This window comes from Ictidomys tridecemlineatus, chromosome 6 (genome assembly GCF_052094955.1).
Source record: "Ictidomys tridecemlineatus isolate mIctTri1 chromosome 6, mIctTri1.hap1, whole genome shotgun sequence".
Lineage (NCBI taxonomy): Eukaryota > Metazoa > Chordata > Mammalia > Rodentia > Sciuridae > Ictidomys > Ictidomys tridecemlineatus.
In genome coordinates, this window is record NC_135482.1 from 112,181,876 (window position 1) to 112,190,703 (window position 8,828).

An 8,828-nucleotide genomic window follows, 5' to 3' on the forward strand; every position below is an offset into this window, starting at 1 on the left:
AGATCCCACGGAACTCTCCACCCATCTAGTGGCCTCTCTGAGTTTAGGGCTCCATGCCAAGCTTGGCTCACAGGGTTCAATAAATCTTTGTGAAATTAGAAGGTCTCTCTTCTCTGGTGGTCATCACCTTTATGAGACTCAGCCTCAGTAACAGTTGGATAGACCATGCTGGTAGTTACACAACCCTGTGGATGAAGAAAAAACAAACAAACAAACAGAGAACTGTAAACTGTATATATGGGTGTATTGTAAAATGTGTGAACTATTTCTCAATAAAGCTGTTTAAAAACAAACTAAAGCTAAGCACAGTGGCACACACCTGTAATCCCAAAGGCTCGGGAAGCTAAGACAGGAGGATCATGAGTTCAAAGCCAGCCTCAGCAAAAGCAAGGCACTAAAGCAACTAGTGAGACCCTGTCTCTAAATAAAATACAAAATAGGGCTGGGGATGTGGCTCAGTGGTTGAGTGCCCCTGAGTTAAATCCCCTCGTGAGGGGCCTCCTCATGTGATATTATCTGAAATATATATCATCTACAAGGTGTTCTTGCCAAATATGTTTAACTTCAAATCGAGGCTTTAGACCTCTCTTCCCAGTTGGAGAAAGTATGGGGGATGAACAAACATAATGCTAAGAAGCACTACAAGGAAACAGTCGGACAAATAAAATGTGGAATATTCAATGTCATTTTTAAAAGGATGAGGCAACTGTTCTAGATTAAAAGAGACATAACAAGAGGCATGTCGCTCAGTGGCAGAGTGCTTGCCTAGCATTCCTGAGGCCCTGGGTTCATCCCCGGGACCAAAAAGAAAAGAAAGACACATCACATACACACACACACACACACACACACACACACACACACACACGCACACACCATATAAATTATGTGACCCTTGAACTAACCTTGGTTTAAGAAAAATCACTGTAAAAACACTTAGGGGCACAATTGAGTTCATCTGAATATCAGCTGACTACTAAAGAGTTATTGCGGTTTTCTTAGGTATGATAAAGGCATTATACTTACACAGTAAGATGTCCTTTCTGTCAGGAGATGCTCGCTTATATGTTTGGGGTCAAGGGCCGTGATGTCCATACTTTCAAGTATTTCAGAAATACATGTATGGCCACATGCACAGATATAGATAAAGCAACTATGACAAAATGTTAATAATCACTGAATTTAGGCTATGGCTACATAGGGGTATTAATTATACTATCAACTTTTCTTCATGTTTGAAATTTTATAATAGAGCAATGAGAAGAATGAGCTCCTTTGTTTCTCCCATTCCATGTTCATTACCACCTCCTAAAAAGTTTGTGGATCATATAACCAGGTTCCCCTGTATCTCTATTACACTTGCCCTCTTCTCTGTATCAGATACTCACATATGTACGACAGGAACCACTCTGCTTGTGGTCTATTTAATGTCTGTTATTTCTACAAATTGGTGAACTCCAAAAGGACAAGCGCTATATCCTTCATCTGAGGTCTCCAGAGTGTAGAATCTGGCAAAGCTTAAGTAAGTCTCAAATAAATGAAAAATTGTATAAGTGAATGAATGGATGCATTTTTTAAAAAGCAGGTGAAGGACTAAACAGATCCTGCATTTGGGCATCCTCTGCTCCAGTCCACCTTACTCTGCACTACCAGATAAGCCTTCTGAGGCAGGTCTGAGAGTGTCCCCTCCCTGCCAGTCATACACCAATGGCTTCTCACAACCAGAAGATTCCAACAGCCTGAATTCCTTGCTGTGACTCCATAGATCCAGTCACATTTGACTACTCTCATTCCTTGAAAAACTCCATACCTTTTCTTTGCCTAACATGTCTTTTTTTCCTTGAGCATAACAGCATTTTGCTGAGTTGGAGATGCAGCTCAGTGGTAAAGTTGCTTGCCTACCATGCACTAGGCTTGGGTTTCGATCCCCAGCCCAGTGCAAGTGGCAGGGAGCAATCTGGAGATCTTAGAGACAATAGCTGATCTGTCACTTCAAAGGTCAGAAACAAGCTGGGCACAGTGGCACATGCCCGTAATTCCAGTGACTTGGGAAACTGAGGCAGGAGGATTACAAGTTAGAGGCCAGCCTGGGCAACTTAGTGAGACCTTGTCATGCACAAGGCCCTAGGTACACAACCAAAAAAAAAAAAACAAAACAAAACAAAACAAAAAAAAAACAGAAAAAAAGAAAAGAAAAAGAAAAAAGGGCCAAAAGGAGTAGTTCAGCAGTAGAACATCTTTGGATTCAATCCCTAGTTTCAGAAAAAAAAAAAAGTTGAGATCCAGTTGGAGTTGGTAACACTACTTAGAATATTCGTTGAACATTATGCCATTAGCTCCTAGTATAGTTCTGATTCTTGTAGCTTTAGAATAAGTCTTGATGTCCAATAGATTAATTTCCCCAGCTTTATTCTTCTTTTCCAAGCCCACTTTGGATATTCAAGGTCCTTTGAGTTGCCATATAATTTTATAATCAACTTTTCTAATCCTGTGAAAAAGCTGGTGAAGGGTTGGGTGAGGCTCAGTGGGAGAGCACTGGTCTAGCTGCCCGAAGCCCTGAGTTCCATCCCTCCTATTCAAGAAAAAATTAAATTAAAAAAGCCTTGTGGGGGCTGCGCGTGGTGATGCACTAATTCCAGCACACAGGAGATTGAGGCAGGAGGATCACAAGTTCAAAGCCAACCTCAGCAATTTGGCGAAGCCCTAAGCAACTTAGTGAGACCCTGTCTAAAAAGAAAGAAAGAAAAGGGCTGGAGATATGGCTCAGTGGTTAAGTGCCCCTGGCTTCAATCCCTGGTACAAAAAAAAAAAAAAAATTGTCTCATGGGATTTTAATTGGGAGATATTTTGCAAATGTTTTTATACTTTTCTTCATTCCCATATGAATCCTCTAGCATGTCACAGTTGGATTCCCCTCACCACATTGTTCTTTCTCACATCTTGCTCCATTTCACCCAATGTTATTTCTTTTTCATCCTCTACATCCATCTTCTTCCTTTAAAAAACAAAAAAAAAAAAAAGACAGACACACACGTAATCAATAATCCTGGCTGCAGCAGGGATTCCCTGTTCTGGGGTCATGGAACAGGAAGTACCCCAGACTAAGAGTTAGGAGCTTCTTTTTTTTTTTTATCTTTTTTTTCAATATCTTTATTTTGTTTATTTTTATATGGTGCTGAAGATTGAACCCAGTTCCTCCCATGTGCAAGGCAAGTGCTCTGTCACGGAGCCCCACCCCCAGCCCCAGGAGCTTCATTACCAAGCATACCACCTGGTCCCTGCCCCGCCCCCTTTCTCTCTCTCCCTCCCCCCTGGGCTCCACCATTTACAAACTATGTGACTTCAAGTAAGTAATTTGCTTCATCAGAACTTCAGTTCATTTATCATTAAGTAAAAAGAGTAGATTAAGTCAGCATTGTGGTTGTGTAACATGGTGATATTGCTCAGCTTCATTAGTGCCAACACTCTTTCAAGAACCTAATGAAATTTATGACTTCTCCTTCCAGAGGAAACCACATCCACACTAGCCTTTTGAAAAAATTATTTTCAAGTGTTTACAAACCTCCTAGAATCTATCCAAGGGCTTTGGCTTAACAATACTCAAACTGGGCGCCACTACCACCACTTTTTAAAATAGTGCTTTTGCAAGGCACTGTGGCACATCCCTGTAATCCCTATGACTCAGGAGGCTGAGGCAGGAGGATTGCAAGTTCAAGACCAGCCTGGGTGACTTAGTGAGATCCTGTAAAACAAACAAACAAACAAAAAACACTGGGGATGTAGCTCAAGTAGAGAACCCCTAGGTTTAATCTCCAGTACCAGGGGTGGGAAAAGGTCCACAGCAGACTTACCCAATTCAGACTCAATTTGATATACATTGTGAGAACCCTGGGTGGGGTCTCTAACACACCACTGAAAGAACTGTAGCTTGATGAAAAGCAGCTTATCCCATATCAATAACGTAATTGAGAGAGTCTACAGAATGGGAAAAAAAAATCCTTACCACACGCCCCTCAGATAGAGCACTAATCTCGAGGATATATAGAGAACTCAAAAAACGTAATACTGAAAAAACCCAAGTAACCCAATGAATAAATGGGCTAAGGAATTGAAGTGACACTTCACAGAAGAAGGAACACAATCAATCAACAAACATATGAAAAAATGTTCATCATCTCTAGCAATTAGAGAAATTCCCAGAAGGCAAGATGCTCTTAGACCATCCATGGTAGATGACAAGAGCAAGCTTAAAAGATCTTCTACTGGAGATGTTACAATTTTGTATAATAAAAAGGAAATAATCATTAAATTGTATTGGAACAAGTCTAAGAAAAATAACCATATAGTGGTGGTCCAGAAGAGATACAATATGAAATGTACTAGACAAAAATTTCAACTTATAAAAAGGGTGATTGGTTAGTCTACATTAATGTGATCATGATATTCTCTTTATTTTTACCTTAGTATGAATTATATTGCACTGATGTTGTTTATTATATCAAGAAATCACAGGCTGGGGATGTAGCTCAGTGGTAAAGTGCTTACCTAGCATATGGGTTCCATCCCCAGAATCATACACATACACACAAACACATACACAGAAAGAAAAAAAAATTTTTAAACATTTATTTGGGCTGCAGTTGTGGCTCAGTGCACATGTGAGACACTGGGTTCGATCCTCAGCACCACATAAAAATAAACAAATAAAATAAAGGTATTGTGTCCATTTACAACTAAAAATTATTTTAAAAATTAATTTGCTTTAAAATATCAAAATGTATAGTTATAAATAGTTATAAGGGTGATTGTCCCATTGGCCATGGGGGAGATATCCACATATGGTCTTAGATATCCCATATGAATGAGAATTGAAAAAAGAGAGGAAGTAAAATATTAGAAGGGCGTAGAATCCAATCAAGCAGCAAAATAGTTAATTAAAATACAGATACGGGGGTTGTGGCTCAGTAGTAGAGTGCTCACCTAGCATGCATGAGGCACTGGGTTCAATCCTCAGCACCACATAAAAACATAATAATGTGTTCCCCTGAAACTGATACATAAATAAATAAATATTTTAAAAATAGATAGATAGATACAGGGCTCCTTACCTTATTGATTCAAATTTGAAGCACAAACATAAAAACAATCTCTGTTATAAGATGAATAAATGTTCCAGATTTCAGGGAAAAAAGTCTTGGCCTGTGAAGATCCATTATATTAGAAGAATTACAGGTTGTATATCATTTTATTTCAGCTGCATAATAAAATCCACTCAAAACTTAGTGGCTTAAGTTTTCTCTTATTATTTCTCCCCATTCCATGTGTCACTGGAGCAGCTCTTTTGCTCTGGTCTGATTGAGCTGGTGCTGAATGGCCACTGTCTGGTTGTTGGAAGGTTGGTGGTCTAGGGAACCTAACCTGGGATGGCCTGTCTCTGCTCCACATGATCTCTCATCCTCCTTTGGTTAGCCCAGCCTTCCTTGCATGGAAGCCTAAGAATTCCAAAACTTGGCAAGACGGAACAGCCCCAGTTTGCTATTGTTCCACTGGTCAAAATGATACCAACAATCAAGCCCAGAGTCAGTGTGAAAAAGAATTACTCAAGTATGATCAAATTGGTGACCATTATTTCAATAACCAATTACAGTGTGTAAACAGTTTGATTGATTATATTTTCAAGTTTTATTTATAGGCTTAGAATTATCTTGCCTGTTAAATTTTTAAGTCTAACATTTGGCATTTGAAATGCAGAGAAGCAGACACATAAAATTTGTGCTGTGGTTTGAAATGTCTAAGGAAGTTTAATCAATCAAGCTTTAAGTGGTGTTAAATGTTTAAAGAGGATCTAATCTGTTACATCTGTGAGTTCAGAGCACACGAGTCAAAGAACTAGTAAAAGTGATTGTTCTTATTTTATTATTTATTAGATTAATAAATGAACGGAGAACTTTGTAAGTCAAATTTAAAGGCTAAAGAAAAAGTAGGATTTAAATTTTGCAACTCAACACCAGTTATTGTAAGAAAAAATTCCAAACAGAAATAAATCCTCTCGGGCTTTAGTAAATCTCAGGTGACACATTTATTCAATAGTTTACTCAAAGCATATTTACTGATCATTTGCTGAGATAGGTGCTATTCTAGATACTGAGAATATGGTGCAAAGTGACTCCCAGTCCTTCCTTCATTGAGATTATACACACAGAGTACACCCGGAAGAAGTCAAATAAATGGCATGATTTCAAATAATGAAAAGATGAACATCAATCAGACTATTTCCTAATCCCATCTTCCTCACTGCCTAGGATCAGTGACCATTTCCCTCTTTCCATAGCCAAAGATACCACATAGTTCTCCAATTCCTACCTGATTCTCACTCTTGGTATCACTCTATAGCTTCTTTCGTAGTCAATAAGTACAGTTTTGTTTTGTTTTAATTTTAGTCTCTACATCTTCTCAGGATGAGGCTCTGTTAGGGAAAAGAAAAAAGTCCAGAGAACATGCAATAAACAAAGCAGCCTGCTATTGATATACACTTGGCAAGTGTTCATGGAGCAGCTTACACATCCTGAGCTATGCATGTACTGAAGATTGAGAGATGCACAGAGCTGAGGAAGCCAGAACCATCACTATCAGAGAGGATCCATCTTGTAGGCAAGGCAAGATCTAATTTATCCAACTAGAAACCCATTTTAGAGGTTTTAATGGACTTACAATGGACTTACAATGATGATGCCTTCTACTGGATAAACTACAGTAACCATATCACAAAGCAGCACAGTAATAACCTATAAACAGTGCAGAGCCTACAGTGATCAGAACAGCGGTCCAAAGTCAGGCTGTGCATTAGAGTCACATGGTAAATTCTTAAAAATACTTAGACTGGGGTTGGGGTTGTGGTTCAGTGGTTGAGCACTTGACTTGCATGTGTGAGGCACTGAGTTCGATCCTCAGCACCACATTTAAAAATAAATAAATAAATATATATATATATAAAATACTTAGATCATCTGAGTCAAGGGTGGGGATGGACAGTTGTATTTTGTAAATCACTCCAGGTGACTCCAGCATGCAGCCAGGCTCAAGAGCCCCAGTGGCAATGTCACACTAGAGTCCACCTTCCCCAGAGCCCCAGGAGGCTCTCCTGGGGGCATGCCTATCTGGATGCTTTAGGGCAGGGGTCAGCAACCTAGGGCCTCTGGTTATTCCCTCACCACCTAGCAAGCTAAGATGGTTTTTACACTTTTAAATAATTAGGGGAAGCAATGAAAAGGGGGATAAAATTTGGGGACAGGTGAAAATTGTATATAAATTCAAATTTAAGTGTCCAGATAAATTTATTAGAACATGGCCACTCTCCTGTGCTTATGGATGCTATAAGAGCAGAGTTAAGAAGTAATTGGGACATTTTAGTCTAGCAAAGCCTAGAATATTTGCTATCTGATCCCTTACAGAAAAAACTGTGCTGATCCTATCTTGGAGGGAATGGGGTTCCAGAGTTTCAGCATCCCTGTGTCCTCTCAGGAATTTACCTGCATGGGAAGTTATCAGCCATCAAGTTGGCAGATGTATATGAAGACTCCTTCCTTTCCCACCCTTGATTTCATACTCATCCTTCTCCCAGTTTCAGAAGAAAAGTAGGCCCCTCACCAGCCTGGGGTGTGGAAAGTACCCTAGACATGACACAAAGGAACAATTCCAAATAGTGTTATCCCACAGAACTCTAATCACTAGGTATGTAATTGGATAAATGGAATTTTTTTTTTTTGGCAAGTCAGGTGTGTTTCAAATATTGCCTTTCCAAAACAGCCTCAAATTGTCACTGCCAAATCATTGTGAGTATTTAGTGAGTGCTGTAGATATATATAGTTCAGAGGCACAGCACTCACCTAATATGCAGAAGGCCCTGGGTTCAATCCCAAGCACCACAAAACAAACAAAAAAATTGGTGACCAGTGGGTTCCTACTTTTTAGCATGCAACTCAGGAGGGGTTCAAATAATTGAGTAACATGGTTGTGACAAAACTAATGTCATATTATTGATGTAAGCAAGATTTTTAAGGTTCACATCTAAATTTATTTATTTATTTATTTTTGGTTGTAGATGAACACAATATCTTTATTTTATTTATTTATTTTTTATGTGGTGCTGAGGATTAAACCCAGTGCCATAAGTACTAGGCAAGCACTCTACCACTAAGCTACAATCCTAGGCCTTCTAAAATATTTAAATATAAATTTAAATGAATTTTGTCTCATTTGATGAATAAGCAATATTCGTCCAGACACACATGAAAAAATTAGGAAGAAAACAATCCATTCACTTCATTAAAAGATGAATTTCAGGGCTGGGGTTGTGCTCAGTGGTAGAAAGCTCACCTAGCCTATGTGAGGCACTGGGTTTGATTTTCAGCACCACATAGAAATGAAATAAATTAAATAAATAAAGGTCCATCTATAACTAAAAACAAATTCTTAAAAAGAGGCAAATTTTAAATAACAGTTTATTTTTATGTTTAATAATTACTTATCAAGTCAGGCACAGTGAAACATAGGTGCCTATAGTTCTATTTACTTGGAAGGCTGAGACAAGACTATCACTTGAGCCAGGAGTTTAGATCCAGCCTGAGCAACATAGAGAGATCTCCATCTCAAAAGAATAACAATATATCAATGTGTATGTTGAATCTATATTATTTGGCTTAATTATGTACTAATAATTATAATTATGAAATGAGGGTCTTAACACCTCACTGGCTGCTGGCCAGAGACCCTCTTGATTCCTACCACTTGAGCCCCTCCTGGGTAGTTCACAGCCTGGCTTCCCTGGG